Source organism: Monodelphis domestica, chromosome 1 (genome assembly GCF_027887165.1).
Source record: "Monodelphis domestica isolate mMonDom1 chromosome 1, mMonDom1.pri, whole genome shotgun sequence".
NCBI classification, from domain to species: domain Eukaryota; kingdom Metazoa; phylum Chordata; class Mammalia; order Didelphimorphia; family Didelphidae; genus Monodelphis; species Monodelphis domestica.
The window spans coordinates 335,734,235-335,752,604 of NC_077227.1; the positions used below are offsets into that span (position 1 = coordinate 335,734,235).

The following is an 18,370-nucleotide window of genomic DNA, read 5'->3' on the forward strand; positions in this document are numbered from 1 at the left end:
TTTTCTAAAAATCTTAGTGGATCAGTTACTTTGTGGAGTGCCAGATTCTCCAACAAAACGATTACAGTGGAGATCTTTTCACATAGCTGCCTCCTTTTCCATTCTTCCCCCATTAGATTTTGCAAGTATGCAGCAAGGATATTCACTTTTAAGTCAGAAATAATGGAGTTTTATTATTCATCAACCAATAGAACGCACTTGTAACTGCTGAAGAGCTCAACTTCTCAAGTCATCCTACCACCCCATTAACTCTCTGATCTTCTAGGGGAATCTCTATTGGAAACACCTAGGTCATTTTCGTATCTTATGCTTGATTTTTTTTTTCAAAACTAATCACAAACTACAGTACACAGGGAAGAGGAGGAAGATGAGAATCCAGCAGTGTGGCATATAAAAAACTCAACATCAAGGTGAATTCATCACTGTTGGCAGCGAGGGCAAAATGCCATGGGGGGATACTACTAACTATGCGAGCTTTTTGGTTCCTTTTTCTCTGTCAACTGAGGCCCTTTTGTGGCTACTTCTTCTTTACCTCTGACATTCAGCTATGATTCTGGAGTGACAAGGTGGATTCAAAGGAAATGGCTTTTTAGTCAGAGTCTGTACTCTCATTTGATTTAGATTTGCGCTTTTTTCTTTTTCTTTCTCTTTTTCTTCTCCTTTTTCCTTTTCTTATGTTTCTCTTTCTTCTTCATTCTCTTATGCATCTCTTTACATTCTGAGGAGCTGAAATTAGGGCCATCTTCATCTGAGGTACAATCTTCTAGTAGCTTCTTTCACTGCTGTATCCTCACATCTTTTTCATGCCGCTTATTCCCTCTTATGATGTCATACTGTGGAGAAGAGAGAAATTACAAGACATGCAGCAAGACAAGAAGCTGGAGATTGATCAACTGTCAATCAAAGAAAAATTCCATTTGGAATGTTACCGGGAAAAGAAGTTTGGAGCCAAGCCAACAGTGACTGATTTTCTGGGACTTGGCTGAGGGCTTTGGGCTGATGGTGGTGACTTTGAAGGAAGAAACTGGGTTTATCTCTGGGACTTGGGATAATCAAGTTGGAGGTAGCCTGGATGATTTGAAGGCAGATGAAGGACAATAGTCCATACCTCTCTTTGACTGACTCTGTTTCATGGTAGTGACTGAATTGCCATTTCTCTCAATATCCTCCAACCTAAGACTCATTGTAGATAATAGGGAAAACCCCATCCCTCTTACCTTTATCTTCCATCTTTTCCTGTTTTCCCCAATAAACCCTTACTTGAGATAAAGAAGAGAAAAGAGTATTTCCTCTGAAACTTCATAGCTCAACCTGAGTGACTTAGAAGGAGGCTGAAGAAGAAGGGGGAAAGGGAAATTGAAGGGAAGAAGAGGGGAGGAAGGGAGGTGGAAGAGGGAGGAAGGGAGATATAGAGGAGAAGGGTAGACAAAAGAAAGATAGCTGCCTGATCTATTAGTTATCTAGATCCATCAAATATACCCCCTCCAATATTATCTATTATAATACACGGGATCTTCGTATGCTACTCTGAATTATTCTAATTTCTGATTGCCTTTGATAAAGAATGGGCATTCTTTGTCACCTGTTCTGTGTCCATACCGTTTATAGGGCCAGCATTGCATAACCTTGACTTCTTTCCCCAGGGGCATCCAGAGTCCTTTAGTTGGAGCATGAGCCAGAAATTCTCTGCCTGGTACATCTGGGATACCATGATATAGTCTTCTGGCTTAGTCTCATCTTCCTTATTAAGTCCAGGAGGAGAGTTTTCCTGTTTTTGGAGGTTTTTTTAAAATCCTTACCTTCCATCTTGGAATCAACACTGTGTATTATTGTGTATAATCAATACTGTGGCTCCAAGGTAGAAGAGTGGTAAGGGCTAGGCAATGGGGGTCCAGTGACTGCCCAGGGTCACACAGCTGGGAAGTTTCTGAGGTCAAATTTGAACCTAGGATCTTCCATCTCTAGGCCTGGCTCTCAATCCACTGAGCCACCCAGCTGCCCTCTTGGAGGAGGTTTTTCATAAAAGGACTCGAGGTGCTGCAGCTGCTACCTCTGCATGTCCCATTGCCGCTTCTGTTCCTGGCGCCTCTGCTGCTCTTAGCTCAGTAGCCTCCCGAGCCTGCAGCTGCATGGGGTCGTGTGTCCTGGGGGAGTGGGGGGGTGGCCAAGGCATGGGTGGCCAAAGCAAGCCCCCACGGCTGCTAGGGGAGGAGGAGCCAGTAGCACAATAATACTCTTTCACATCATATTCCACAACTTGTTCAGCCATTCCCCAGTTGATGGGCACGCCTCCTCTTGTAATGTAATGTCATGGCATTTCTGCTAATAAAATCATATCGGTTTTTAAAGTTTGAACCATTTGATAGTGTGTGCAGCTGAGGTAGGCTAGAGGAGTAGGTCATGGGAAATGAGCAAGCTGAGGAACTTAGAGGAGTATCATTATGTATTGGAGCAACTTGGTATGTCAGTGAATATAGAGTGCCAGGCCTAGAGATGGGAGGTCCTGGGGTCAAATCTGACCTCAGACACTTCCCAGCTGTGTGACCCTGGGCAAGTCACTGGACCCCCATTGCCTAGCCCTTACCACTCTTATGCCTTAGAACCAAAACACAGTATTGATTCTAAGATGGAAGGTAAGTGTTTTTTTAAAAAAATGGTATATCTCAATTTTTGAGTTTGTAATACATAAGGAGGAAAAGAGAGTCGTAGTTTAAAATATACCCTAGATTTTGAAGTAAAATATCATATATTTTACTTAATATAAGTAGAATCTATTATGTACATATAATTTCTATTTTATGTAATATAAATATGTTATATAAATATAAATTCTATTTTATAAAATATAAATATACTTCATTATGTAAATATAATTTATGTATTTTGTTTTATAGAAATATAATATATTATATAAATCTATTTATAGACTTTATTTACTATAAATATAATATAGTACAGAAATATATTTCATATATAGAAACATGTATAAAATGTACAAATACATTTTAAATATAAATATGATACAATTTATTTTATATAAATATAATATGTTACATAAATATATTTTATATATTTCATTTGGTGTACATATAATATACCATATAAATATGGTTTATTTAACATAAATTTAATATATTCCATAAATATATTTCATATAAATATAATATCTATTAGAATGTATATATAGTATACTACATATTTTAACATATGTGTGTGTGTATATATATAAAATAAAGGACTGTGGACTCCAATAACTTAGAATTGTATAAAGGGATGCACAGCCAAGTTGGTAGAGAAGCAAGCCCCTCTACAAAACTCTTCCAAACAGACCTAGAAAATGTACCAGACCAATCCTAACGAGGAAATCTAAGAAAAAGTTAGAGTGAGACATTGTTCTAGCCTAGGTCAGCCTAGGAGAGTGATGGTGAACCTTTTCGAGATAGAATGCCGGGCCCTACCCCCAGGACATGTGCCATCCCCTCCCCCCATATGTTCGGTATGCCCTTCCCCCCCTTACCACACACAGAGGAGGGAGGAAGGTTCCTTTTATGTTGTTGGGTGGAGGGGCAGGTGAAATAAGGAGTGTCATCAGTGAGTATAGAGAGGGGGAGAGAGTGGCTCAAGTACTCTGTTCCCCTCCAGTTCTGCTGCCTATGAGCCTCCCACCTTATTCCCTGTGCACTCTCACTGGGCTGCTGGGCAGAGGGGAAGAGGATGTGAAAAAATGTCACCAGTCTTGGTGGAGAGGGGGAGGAGAACAGCTCTGTCTGAGGTCCTCTGTCTTTCTAGTAAAGAACTTGGGGGGGGGGACAACCACATGCCCACAGAGAGCGTTCTGCATGCCGTCTTTGGCACCCATGCCATAGGTTCCACCACCACTGATCCAGGGAGACCAACAGGGAGGTCTGTGGACACTGGGTCCATTCTAATGTTTAGGGACCAAAAGAGCAATGAGATTGTACATAAGAGAAAGATTAGATTTCAGACCCAGGCGGGTCCAGGATGTAGGTTGTGGGAAGAGATACCAACTAGAGGCTTTGTCACTTACCATCTATTTCCCAGTCACAAATCCAGAGAAGACTGGGGGGAGACTAGACAGTTATGCCCAGGAGTGGTGTTATAAGGAAAGGAGTGGTTGCAGGCTGTAGGTTGTGTACTGATTGAAGAACAAATTCAGAGTGAGCAGCAGCTGTGTAACTGGGAATACAGGAGCAGATCTAGTCAGTCAACAAACACATATCAAAGACCTACTATGTTCCCAGTCCAGCTCATTTTATAGATGAGGAAACTGAGGCAAACAGTTAAGTGACTTGCCCGGGGTCCCACAGCTACTAAGTGTCTAAGGCTAGATTTGAACGCAGGAAGGGGGAAAGTCTTTCCAACTCCTCCTTCAAACAAGCTAGACACAGAATAAAAAGGAACTAATCAATAGAGGAAAGTCACTAAAATGAAGAGAGATTGGGAAAGGAAGCCTGGGAAGGCAGAGGTATATATAAGGAGAGAGAGTATGAAGGTACTGGGGACAGCTTAGAGAAATGCCTGTAGTTGGAAGATGAAATGTTCTTTTAGGAAAGGTGGGGCATGAGAAGTAAAAGAAGACTGGAAAGGTAGTGGGGCAGGAGGCATGGAGCTTTGATCACCAAACAGAAGATTTTTTATGTTTGATCCTGGAGATAGCAGGGAGCCATTGAAGTATACTGAGTGAGCATGTGGGGCTAGAAGTGACATTGTCAGACCTGAACTTTTGGAAAATTACTTTGTTGACTGAATGGTGGTGAATGGATTGGAATAAGGAGAGATGTGGAAGGTGGGCCAACCAGCAACCAGACTGTTGCTGTAGTCCAGGTGTAAGGAAATGAGGGCCCATACCATGGGATTTCAGTTCCAACTTCTAGCTTAGTCTGAAGTCAGTAGAAGAAAAACCAAGAAAGAATCCTTGACCAAATGGAGCAGTGTTCTAGCTGACTGATAGTGATTGAGTCCAACATTAATCTGCTGAAAGTCCAAAGGAGGCAAACCCATGGGCTAGTCTCTCAGACCTAAAACCAGATCAGAAATTTGAAGAGTTCTGACCTAGATGGAAAGTGCCCTGGATTAGACCACTTTGTCAGCATTGAAAGCTTGGAAATTGCTCTAGTTTAAGCTATTCCTGAGATGATGGGATAATATACCACTCAATACCCCAAGAAAGTAATAACAAGACCAGCCTGGACCAGTGATGGCAAACCAATGGCACAGATGCCAAAGATGGCATGCAAAGAGGACACTCTGTGGGCACTCAGCCACCCTCCCCACCCCTCCACCCCCACTGAGTTCCTTACTAGAAAGGCAGAGGGACTCCAGCAGAGCTGCTCCCCTCCCCCTCTCCACCATACCAGATGACATTTTTTCACATCTCCCACCTCTCTGCCCAGCAGCCAATGGGAGTTCTTCCTCCTTCCCATATGTGAGGTAAGGGGCAGCAGGGTATGCCCAGCATGGGGTGGGGGGCAGAGCCCAACACTCTGTCTCTAAAAGGTTGCCATCCCTGGACCTTCCCACCAGAAATGTGCAGGTTAGCTCTAACTTAAATCTCAAACATAAAGCAGGCTGAAACATGAGTAAACAAATACATTTTTAAAATTACACCATAAAAAGCTATTACAGTGACAAGGATGCTCAAGAAAAAAACCCAGAATAGGAGAATGGCTTCAAAATATCAATAAGCACAGTTCCCAGCTGTGTGACCCTGGGCAAATCACTTGACCCCCATTGCCTAGCCCTTACCACTCTTCTGTCTTGGAGCCAATACACAGAATTGATCCTAAGATGGAAGGTAAGGGTTAAAAAAATCAATAAGCAAAAGCCTCAAAGAAAAACATAGTTTATGAACAAATTCAACTTAATTTTTTAAATTTAAATTTAATTTAAAAAAATATTTTTCCATAGTTACAATACTTCACGTTCTCTCCCTCCCCTTTTCTCTCTCTTCTCCAGAAGCTGATAAGTAATTCAACTGGGTTATACATGTATTATCACTCAAAACCTATTTCCATTTTGTTCACTTTTTAATAGATCAACTTAAATTTTTGAAAGAAATGAAGCAAGGGTTTTTTAAAAAGAATTTAAAATATTTTTATAAATTAAAAATGAGGCCTGTTGAGGAAAAGATGGAAAAGAAGTGAAAGCTAAGGAGGAAAGAATTGGAAACAAGATTAATAGCTTGGCAAAAAAAAAAAAACTACAAAACAAGTCCAAGCAGCTAACTCCCTAAAAATTAAAATACACTAAAAAGAAGTCAATGACTCCATGAAACAATAAAAAATATTGAAACAAGGCTGAAAAAATGTTTAGGACAACAAAAAGAGCTAAAAGTGAGAACAATAAAGGAATAGGACAAATGGTTGGAATCTGTGGTTTGATAGGAATGGAAGACATTGGTCCTCTTTGAAAACAAAGGACAAACAACAACAATAACCATTTATTAAACACCTAGCATGTCCCAGGCATTAAGCTAGGTACTTTTTGAGAATTCAGACTTCCATTTTTTGTCCTTGTGTCCTAGCACCTAGTAAACACTGAAAAAATGTTTCTTGAAGTGGTAATCATCAAAACAATCTGGTACTGACTAAGAAATAGAGTGATAGATGAGTGGAATAGATTAGGTACACAAAACCTAGTAATAAGTGACCAAAGTAATTTAGGTTTTGATAAATCAAAATATGCAACCAAGAATTCACTATTTGACAAAAACTGTTTGGAAAGGAATGACAAAGACTGAGAACAGACCACTGTCTCACACCATATACCAAGATAAGATCAATTTTGATATATGATCTAAATACAAAGAATGATAGTATAAATAAATTAAAGGAGCATAGAACAGTCAGTCTGTCAGATCTATGGATAAGGGAAGAATTTAGAACCAAACAAGAAATAGAGAACATTATAAAATGTAAAATGAATAATTTTGATCATAATAAATTTAAAGAGTTTTGTACAAAAAACATGCAACAAGATTAGAAGGAAAGCAGAAAGCTGGGGGAAATTTTGCAGTATCTCTGATAAAGGACTAATTTATCAAATATATAGAGAACTAAGTCAAATTTATAAAAATAAAAGTAATTCTCCAAATGATAAATGATATCAAAATAGTCAACGGAGAAATGGTCAAAAGATATGAAAAAACAGTTTTCAGATGAAGAAATCAAAGCCATTTATAGCCATATGAAAAAATGCTCTAAATCATTCTTGATTAGAGAAATGCAAATTAAAACAACTCTGAGGTACCACCCCACACCCACTGGATTGGCTACTATAACAGAAAAAAGAACATTATAAATGTTGGAGAGGATATGGGAAAACTGGGACACTAACACATAGTTGGTAGAGTTGTGATCTGGTCTGATTCTGGAGAGCAATTTGGAACAATTCTCAAAAGCCTTTAAAATTGCACATACCTTTTGACCTATCAATACCATTACAAGTTTTGTATCCTACAGAGATAAAAAAAAATTTACAAATTTACAAAATACAAAAATAAAAAAATACAAAGCTCTTTTTGTGGTAGCAAAGAACTGGAAATTAAGAGTGTCCATCAATTGAGGAATGGCTGAACAAGTTGTGTATGCTGGCAATGGAATAATATTGTGCTATAAAGAATGATGAACAGGATGATTTCAAAAAGAGTTAGAAAGATCTGTGTGAACGGATGCAGAGAGAAATAAGCATAACCAGGAGAGCATTGTACACAGGAACTACAATATTGTGAAATGATCAAATGAGATAGACTTGGCTACTAACAGCAATACAATGATCCAGGACAGTTCTGAGAGATTTATGAAAAAGAATGCTATCCACCTGCAGAGAAAGAACTGTGGGAGCAGAAATGCAGATGAAAACATATGATTTATCACTTGTTTATTTGGGTATATGATTTGGAGTTTGGGTTTTATAAGATTATTCACTCAAAAATTAATGATATTGAAAAAAAGTTTTGTGTGATAATATATGTATAGCCCAGATTGAATTGCTTGTCAACTTCAGGAGAGGGGAGGGAGGAAGAGAGGGAGACAGCATGAATCACATAACTTTGGAAAACTTGGGTGGAAATTTGTTATAATAAAATAAAGATAAAACGTTAGAAAAAGAAAAAAGCAGGATGATTTCAGAAAAATCTGGAAAGGCTTACATGAACTGATGCAACGTGAAGTGAGTAGAACCAGAAGAATATTGTATACAATGATGGCAGTATTTCTTGATGAACAACTGTGAACAACCTAGTTATTCTCAGTAATGCTATGATTCAAGACAATCCCAGACACTCATGATGAAAAAATGCTATTTGCCCTTTGGGAAAGACTTGATGGAGTCAGAATGCAGGCTGAAATATATTACATTTAATTTTCCTTCTTTTTATATTTCAGATCTCTTCCACGAATGACTAATATAGAAAAATGTTTTACATGAAGACACATAAAATCTTTATCAGACTGCTTACCATCTGAGGGATGGGGAAGGAAGTGAAAGAAAGAGGGAGAATCAAGGAAGAGAATTTGGACCCCAAAACTAAAAAAATATATATTATTTAAAAATTATTTTTACATGTAATGGGGGAATTAAAGACTATTTTTAAAAGATTTGTTGATTGTCTCATATTAAGCTTCCTATAAATTAAATTTCTCTCTACTGCATCTTGCAAGTTTATGCTTTGTGATGTTGTTCATCATTTTCTACCATCTTCCTCTGTAAGATTTGATAAATTAATTTTTATTCCAAATCAGTGTTGCCTTTGGCTTCAATATCTCTCTGATTGCCCAGAGACCATAGATATACTTGGCTTAGTGTACAGATAAGAAAACTAGTATTTGAAATGGTGCAAATAAAAAGTGAATTGGGGGACTTTCTCCTTTAAGTTCTTGGAATGATAGGAAGGAGAAGCTAGGAGCAGCTAGGTGACTCTGGACAGAAAGCCAGGCTTAGAGTCAAGAGCGCCTTGGGACAAATCTGGCCTCAGACTCTTCCTAGCTGTGTGACCCTGGCTTGGCCCTTACTACTCTTCTGTCTTGGAACCAATACCCAGTACTGATACTAAAATAGGAAATAAGGGTTTTACGAGAAAAAAAAACAGCAACTCTAAATAAATGTACAGCCCGCCCAGATCCCCAGTACGAGGGCAGAAACTACGTTCTGGGTCACTGCGCTCTTCATCTGCTGCTCTGTCGGGCTGCAAGTCCAAGGAACAAGATACCAGACCAGGTTAAGTGAATCGTTTCTATTCCCATCATCCCACCGATAACCGAAGCTTTGACTGACACCACCACCTTCCTCAGGCTCTTCTTCCCTCGGATTAAAGGGCTGAAAGGTGGAGTACCAAATGCCTCCCGATGCTTTCTCCAATAGAAGGAGAGGGCAGAAGCCGGACTTTGAGGCTCACTCCACTCTACATCTGCAGCTCTGAGGATTTTAACTCCACAGAACAAGATACTCTCTGGTCCTTTCCCCACTTTCCTAACTCTTTTTTTTTTCTTCCAATCTTTACCTTCTGTTTTAGAATCAATACAGGCATAGTTCCAAGGCAGAAGGGGGAGTAAGGGCTAGGCCATGGGGGTTAAATGACTTGCCCAGGGTCACACACATAGGAAGTGTCTGAGGCCAAATTTGAACTCAGGACCTCCAGACTCTAGGCTTGGCACTGAATACATTGAGCCACATAGCTGTTCCTCCTGCCTCCTTTTGGGTGCTATCTCCCTCTCCTCTCCACTAGATTATAAACTCCTTGAAATAGGGACTGTCTTTATTTTTATTAATTGTATTCTCAGGGTTTAGCAGCTAGGTGGCTCAGGGGATAAAATGCCAAGCCTGGAATCAGGAAAACTCATCTCCCTGAGTTCAAATCTAGCTTTAGATACTTACTAGCTGTGTGACCCTGGGCAAATTGCTTAACTCTGCCTCAGTTTCCTCTTATGTAAAATAGCTGGAGAAAGAAATGACAAACCAGCCCAGGAAATTTGCCAAGAAAATCCCAAATAGGATCACAAAGAGTCAGACACAACTGAATAACAAAGGTGCCTTATGGCACAGTGCCGGGCACTTATGAAATGTTTATTGGACACTCCATCATTTAACCAATATCTCCTGAGCACCAGTTATGCCCCTTTCACCTTGCTATGTGTCCTGGGGGATACAAAGTAAGAAGAGAGGAAACTGAGAGGAACGCCCCAGGAAGAAACCAGAGGTCTGCCTGAGGAAAGTTAGAGTGCGAGGCTAAAATAGTCTTCCAAATGTCTTGGGGCAATTTTAAGCTCTACCAGCTTAAGTAGCCTTAAAAACTCTAGTAGCTTAAAATCGCCTTGACTTTTGGAACATCTATATTATTGACAAATGAGAATAAATAATGTTAGTTCACAAAAAGAAGCTCAACTATCCTCTAGAATGATCAAGTAGGAGCCATGAAGAGGACACCATTGTCTTTGGGACTGAAGGACCAGTTAGAGTAAGGACTGCATGATGAGAAAAGAGCTGCAAGAACTTTGCAAATGGGACCAGTGAAGAATAAGGAATAGGTGGGGGCAGCTGGGTAGCTCAGTGGATTGAGAGTCAGTCCTAGAGATGGGAAGTCCTGGGTTCAAATCTGACCTCAGACACTTCCTAGCTGTGTGACCCTGGGCAAGTCACTTGACCCCCATTGCCTAGCCCTTACCACTCTTCTGCCTTGGAGCCAATACACAGTATTGACTCCAAGATTGAAGGTAAGGGTTAAAAAAAAAAATAAGGAATAGGAAGGCATGTGCTGGGGACAGCAAATAAACCAATATGGCTGGTGTTTAGGGGAGGGGAATTATTATAAGTGAGTTAGATGTAGATCAAAGCATGGAGGCCTTTGAATGGAGGGCAGGATAGTTTAACATATTTTTATTTATCTTAATATTTCCAAATTACATATAACCTTTTTTTTTAAAACATGGCAAATAGGAGTTAAATGACTTGCCCAGGATCACATGGCTAGTAAGTGTCTGAGGACAGATTTGAATTCAGATCTCCCAGCCTCCAGGCCTGATGCTCTAACCCCTGCATCACTTAGCTGCCCCTTAACATTACTTTTTTTTTAATTTGAGCTCCAAATTCTTTCCCTTACTCCTGCCCCTCCCTTACCCCTTGCGAAGGCAAACAATGATTTCAATTATCCATGTGAAGTCATGCAAGTCATAAGGCAGGGTAGTATAAAATATTTTTCTTTCATGCTAGGAATACCTTAGGTGCACATAAAATGTTTGCCAATTAATTCTCAAAAGATATTTAAAATCATTTAGAAACTACCAATCAAATGGAAACAAGTATTTTTAGTATAGGTATTATTTGTACCACAAGGAAACTTTTGACAACCTGAGTTAGGTTAGATGATCATTTCCCAGCCTCCTTCACTTCATGATGTTAACAACTTGAAATGCCATGATTTTCATCAATATATTTACTGTGTACACCAACAGAGATCACAACTCACACCTTAAAAAAACCCAGTCCATCACTCGATGGTAAACCAGGTGATGAGTCTTCCCAAAAAAAGCCAGAATCAGACTTTGTTAACAGCTGTGCTTGATGTCTTTTAGCTTCATTGGACATGACAGATCTTGCACTCCCTTAAATTTTAGTGATTTTCTAAATTTATTATGAAATGAATATTGGAACAGGTAGGGAAGAATATCCTGTATTAATTGGAACAAATGAATGAAGGCTAAAGGAGACTTTTTTGAGGGAGGAATAGGGAGACCAAGCTCTTTTTTCCCCCCCAATTAACAAGTCTTTTTTTCTCTCCTATTTCCACACCTATTTGAGAAAGAACTTTGAAAAAATCAAACTTTGCAAATTCTCATATTGGTCATGTTCAAAAATGTATGTCTGGGGGCAGCTGGGTGGCTCAGTGGATTGAAAGCCAGGCCTAAAGATGGGAGGTCTTGGGTTCAAATCTGACCTCAGACACTTCCTAGCTGTGTGACCCTGGGCAAGTCACTTAACCCCCATTGCCTAGCCCTTACCAATACAGAGTATTGGAAGGTAAGGGTTTAAAAAAAATGTATGTCTAAATTAGTCATAATGAATCCATCTCCTGACAAGAGACAGCTGTCCATCATGGAAATAGGTTCTGATCAAGGACACATGCAATTTTGCATTGGGAAGGGGAAGGAGGGAAATATTATGATTCTTGTAACCAAGGAATAATGTTCTAAATTGACTACATAAATTAATTCAAAAACTGTAAAAGAAAAAAGAAAAGAAAAGAAAAAGAAATTGTAGTTGTCATTGTATTGATCGGAGTTCTGAAATCTTTCAAAACTATTCATCTTAAAAATGTTATTTTACAAATTGTTCTCTTGGTTCTCACTTTACAGTTCATACAAGTCTTCCTGAAAATTGTTTCTCTCATCACTTCTTACATTACAATAATATTTGACTATATCAGGGCCATGATTTGTTCAGCCGTTTCCCAGTTGATGGTCACCTTTTTAGTTTCAAGTTCTTTGCCCCTAAAAAAAAAAATCTGTTAAATGTATTTTTGTATGTTCAGGTTCTTGTTCTTTGATGGGAGATACTAGTGACATTTCCTTGAGGTATGGTAGTGACATCTCTGGGTCAAAACATATGACACAGTTCACCAATTTTTTTCTGTAAAGTAATTGCTTTCCAGAATGGCATTAATGGACCTATTTTACAAAAGTCCCTCCAAAAATATTATTTTCCTTTTTTTGTCCATTTTGCCAATCTGATGGTTCTGAACTAGGTCATTAGAGTTCCTTCAATTCACATTTTTCTTTTCTTTTTTTTTTTTAAACCCTTACCTCCCATCTTAGAATCAATACTGTGTATTTGCTCCAAGGCAGAAGAGTGGTAAGGGCTAGGCAATGGGGGTCAAGTGACTTGCCCAGGGTCACACAGCTAGGAAGTGGTTGAGGCCAGATTTCACATTTTTCTTAATTATTAATGACTTAGAGATCTTTCTCATAGGGCTTTAGCTTGGATTTTTTTTTTTCTTGAAAACAGCCTGAACACATCCTCTGGCCATTTCTAAATTAAAGAAAGATTTCTATTACTATAAATTTGAATCAATTCGTTATAGCTTAGAAATGAGACCTTTATCAAAGAAACTGACTACCAAGACTTTTCCCCTAGTAGATGGCATTTGTGCAAAAACTTTTAATTATTTATGTATATAACTTTATTGATTTTATTTATATACTTTTATATAATAAAAATTATACATTTTACTTTCTGGAATCCTCTCTTTTGGTCATGTACTCTTACTCATTCACAGAACCAAAAGATAACTTCTTCATTGATTTTCTTTTTTTATTTAAACTTTTTAAAACTAAGTTTATTTATTTTTAAATATTTTTCCATGGTTCCATCATTCATGTTCTTTTCCTCCCCCTTCCTGGAGCTGACAAGCAATTCCACTGGGTAATACATGTGTTATCACTTGATATCTATTTCCATTTTTGTAATAGAGCAATCTTTTAAAATCAAAACCCCAAATCATATGCCTATATAAACAAGTGATAAATCATATGCTTTTCTTCTGCATTCCTTGATTTTCTAGTTTGTTTACATCTAAGTCATGTATAAATTATCTTGACATATGGCATGAGGTATTGGTCTAAATTTGATTTCTATCAGAGGGTTTTCTGGTGTTTCCAACAGATTTTGGTGGATAGAGTCTTTACTAGGGTCATTGGGTTTATCAAATACTAAGCACTTTTGTATGTTGCATAGCTAAACAAACTTTTTTTAAAAATCGGTACCAGATCTGATTTACTGCTGATTACTGCTTTGTACTATAATTTAAGATATGGCACTGCTAAGTTCCCTTCCTTCCCATTTTAAAATTTGTTGTCTTTGATATTCTTGAGCTTTTGTAGTTCTAGATGAATTTCATTTTTTCTAGATCCCTAAAATAATCTTTTGGTAGTTTGGCATGGCACTGAATAAGTAAATTAACCTAGGAAGTATTACTATCTTTAATACATTGGCTTGATTCTTCCTATGAATATTTATATTTCAATGGGATCAATGGGAAGATTTTTTTCCCTTACCTTCTTTCTTAGGATTGATACTAAGTATCAGTTCTAAAGCAGAAGAGTGATGAGGACTAGACAATTGGGGTTAAGTGACTTGCCCAGGGTCACACAACTAGGAACCCAGGACCTCCTGGCTCTATCCACTGCCCCCTCAATGAGAAAATTTTTGAAAAGAATGATGTTGACTATTTTGATTAAGGGTAAAAAGAAATTTCAACAGTACAAGACTCAACAATAGTGGCAGCTCAAATTAAGCAGCAAAGGCTGGTCTGGCAAAATTCTAAATCATACATGAAGTAATACTTTGGTATATGGGAGGAAGCTGATCCATGAGTAAGTTGGTGAATAAACTACATAGAAAAGTAACCCCCAAATGGAGGTTCTACAGATACCTTCTTGTCACACTACGAATGAAAGCTTCAGAGCAAGGGCATATTCCATTACACTAGATGGGAAATAATGCATTAGGTAGAGTTGGAAAGATTGCCACTTACGCCGGGCAGTGCATTATCACTGTCAAATATTTTTGCCCTTATAACTTATATTTATATTGTATATTTTTTCCAAGGAGAAAAGAATGCATTCAGAGGGATTAAGCTGCTGATTCTGCTACATCCCACTGAAGGATGAAGAGTGATGATATTATCTCCATTTAGATGTCTAGATCGAGGTCTCCTGACCAGAGCAAGTGAGGGGCACTCAGGCCCAGAGGAATTGATGTTTCCTGGAGGAGTAAGATTAAAGGCTTAAAGTTTAAAAAATCAGATCTGTGGCATTTACTCTGTGTGTAGCCACAGTGTTTTTAGGGAGCTTGTCATGGCTGATTTTTCACAGCTCGTTTTTTCTAAATGATACATAATAAAAGAAAGACAGACCATTGAAAACAATGTATTCATTTCAATAGCTTTGACTTTATTGTAGACAGACTGCTTTATTCTAGTGGTCCTTGGCTGACCGTTTTATGGCAGCATGACAACGTAGCCACATGTATATGCTAAAGGTTCCTTGAAATGTTCACACATTGCCAAAAACCAGAAACACTAGATAAAGCCATTAGAACTGTCATTCTGTCCCCAGGATAAATGCCACCCAGAAGGATAAGGATTTTACAACCACAAATGAGATAAGGCAGGATAACTCCTGAGATATAGGCTGCCTCCCATCTCCCCCAAATAGGCAGTTTCTATAAAAAATATGGTCCCCATTCCCCAAACCCCAAATAACTAGAGTCTGAGGAGGTAAATAGAAACTCAATTGAGGGACCCCATGCCATGTTCCTTTCAGATCAGTGCCTAAGAATTGAACATGGAAGCCAATTTGCAATGTGACCCAAATGAAATCAAGGAGGGCCAAGAATCTGGGATAAAAAAGATTTGGGTTGGGAGAACACACTTCTGTGTTTTTATGTATTCCTGAGACTGCTCTTAATGGAGTTTAGAAGGTCTTCACTTTTCTCCTCTCCTAGGCAAGAAATGAGTCATAAATGGGGCTGGGGGGAGGGAGGGCGGAGAAGAATATTGGAATTTTGTTTATGGTCCTAGTGTTTGAGGCTGTTGGTCTTATTATCTGCCCATTTGTCTGCAAGTTGCTTTCCCCTCCTATTTCTTGCTTCCAGTCATCACAATGCCTTTGCTGGTCGAGAAAGGACTCCCTCCTGAGCAGATGTCAGTGGAGCTATCCCAAATGCTAGCAGGGGGCTAGAAGGGATGGGCTGTAAAAAACCAATTTGGTCAAAAAACAAAAGGAATCCATCATCACAACGGATTCATCAACATTTGATGGAACTGAAACCTGGAGTGGAGAGTTGAGTCAATCTAGGAATGAAAAAGATGTTCATTAAAAAAAAAATCTTTCTGCAGAGTGAATGAGCAGAACTAGGAGAACATTGTACACAGTAACTGAAACATTGTGGGATGATCAAATGTAATAGACTTTGCTACCAAAACCAATCCAGGACAATTCTGTGGAACTTATGAGAAAGAATGCTATCCACATGCAGAGAAAGAACTGTGGGAGCAGAAACGCAGAAGAAAACATATGATTTATCACTTGTTTATATGGGTTTAGGATATGGGGTTTTGGTTTTAAAAGGTTATTATTACAAATATGAATAATATTAAAATAAGTATCAAGTGATAATACCTATATAAACCAGGGGAATTGTTTTGTCAGCCTCAGGAGGGAGGAGAGAAGAGGGGCAGGAGACAACATGAATCATGTAACCATGGAAAAATATTTTAAAATAATAAAATAGAAATTATATTTTAAAATCTTTCTATAATACATCAAAGGGTATTGGTATCAGGATCTCAACATTTAGTGAGATAAGCTCCTTTGACAAGGGAAGTTCTACCATTTGCACTATCTTCTGGAAACTAAATAATTATAGGCAAATCACTCTAACCCCAAACTCTACTGTTAGTACCTTTAACAAAGGTACCCTTAACAAGGGCTCTATTGATGCAGAGAGCAACTGAAGCTTCTTTAACATCTGGAAGACAGTTTGGGATATAAGTTGAAAATTGGAAGTTTTTTAGGGGAACAAAAATAAGAAACCAGAAAACTAACCACATCACTGGATCATCAGCATTTAAAAGGGGCAAATCAGAGAAAAATCATATATCTGGAGCTTAAGAAATCACCTAGTCCAATCTCATTTTACAGATGAGAAAACCAGGGCTCAGAAAGGTTAAATGATGACTCCAAATGGTTACACAGTCTAAGTAGCAGGGTCAGGATTTGAACCCAGAATCTGAGTTTTCAAATGTAAGTAGTTACATGCAAAAATGAAATTTCAGTCTGAATACTCTGTTCTGATATATCAGCACATATCAATGGGTTAGAATGTACTTCTGTCTAAAGTGCTCCATGTGTTTTTTCCAGCTTCAAAGGGAGTCCCTGAAAAGTGCTCAGCACAGTGCCTGGCACATAGTGAGCCTGGCATACTACTATGTAAGTATAGGCTAGCATTTTTATCATTAATTTAACTCATCCACACAAAGTATACTTGAGAGTGGGCAAGGCATTCCCTCAGGGTTCCACGCTTTGTAGGCCTCCCAGTTCCCCTCATTTTCCAAACTGTTTCAGTGTTTTCTAAACAAGAGCTAGAAGACAAGGACTGAAGAAGTCTTTTGGTTGAGTGTATTAGCTGACATGGGATAGAGGCAACAAACTTGGGGACATGCAAATGCTCCTCCTTCCTCATAGAGACACATAAAGGTCACCTGTGACCTGAGGGGACTCTGAACATAGGAGAGCAGCCTATCAATAAAACTGTCATCACCTTCAGGAAACCTTGTCTTCCTTTTCTTCTTTAGCCATCTTCATTTTCCTGAGCTCAGAATGTTGTGGGAGAAACACACCCAAGTTTGTAACAGTGTCTTGCCCAAAGAACGGGAGACTTGAACTCCATTCAATCCAGAAGAAAGAAAATAATTTTATTTGAAAAGGGCTAGTAGTCTCTCTCCAGGTGTGGAGTAGCACCTTCTGTCGTAGAGCAGCAGCTTCTGAGCTCTGTGGATCAGGGTTTGCATATTTATTAGGGTCTGGGAGTTTGTTATCTCCCATTCCAGAGAAATCTTCACCTCTCCCAAGAACCCTGGAAAATAGGTTATGACCAAATTCGGGGGGAGGTATTTGGAGGTTTGATGCCATAGGGAATAAGGAGAATTCCAAGGAGCATCACCAAAGAAGGTGAGTTTGGCGACTTCTGGAATGCCAGTCCCCAGTGTGCAGGTCCCATGTTTCCCCATTATCCACTTTGTCATCATTTGCCAATGTGGGAGAGAACTTGCTGCCCTTCTAGAATGAGAATATGGGGCTGAGGGGAGATGCGGTACTTTGGAGGATCACTATAGGTAATGATAGCTTACAGTTCTCTAAACTAGATAGAGAACAATATGAGTAATAAACAGATCAGGCACAAAGCTGGTGCCCAGTATAAAATATTACAGATGGGTAACTGATAAATCTGCAATGCATGCTTGGCTAATGTTAAAACTACAGGTTTCGCTGTTGTTTAACCAGCACCAACCAGTGAAGAATACAAGACTTTAGCGTATGAGGATTTTGTTCTCATCACCATCCTTCACTGCCCCCCAACAAGAACGTGGCAGAAGGGACTAGATGTCACATAGGGAATTAATATCCTAAGTTAGGCTCTTCTCAACCCAGCCCATTGTAGGTACTTAAGGTTATTCCCCCCAAATCCATTTATTCTTTGTTCCACTGAGAAGGCAAATGTTTTCCTTCCCTGGTCTGTGATCTGAGGGGCCAGAAAAAGGCAGGCCTTCCTCCCCAGGTCCTGCTTCTCAAGTGTT

At 38.9% G+C, this 18,370-nt stretch overlaps 1 pseudogene; it reads right to left on the reverse strand.

Annotated features, from left to right (window-relative positions):
- Window positions 1-219: 219 nt before the first annotated feature.
- LOC100024856 (retinitis pigmentosa 9 protein homolog) lies at window positions 220-17,803 on the reverse strand (annotated as a pseudogene).
- Between the last annotated feature and the right edge of the window lie 567 nt (window positions 17,804-18,370).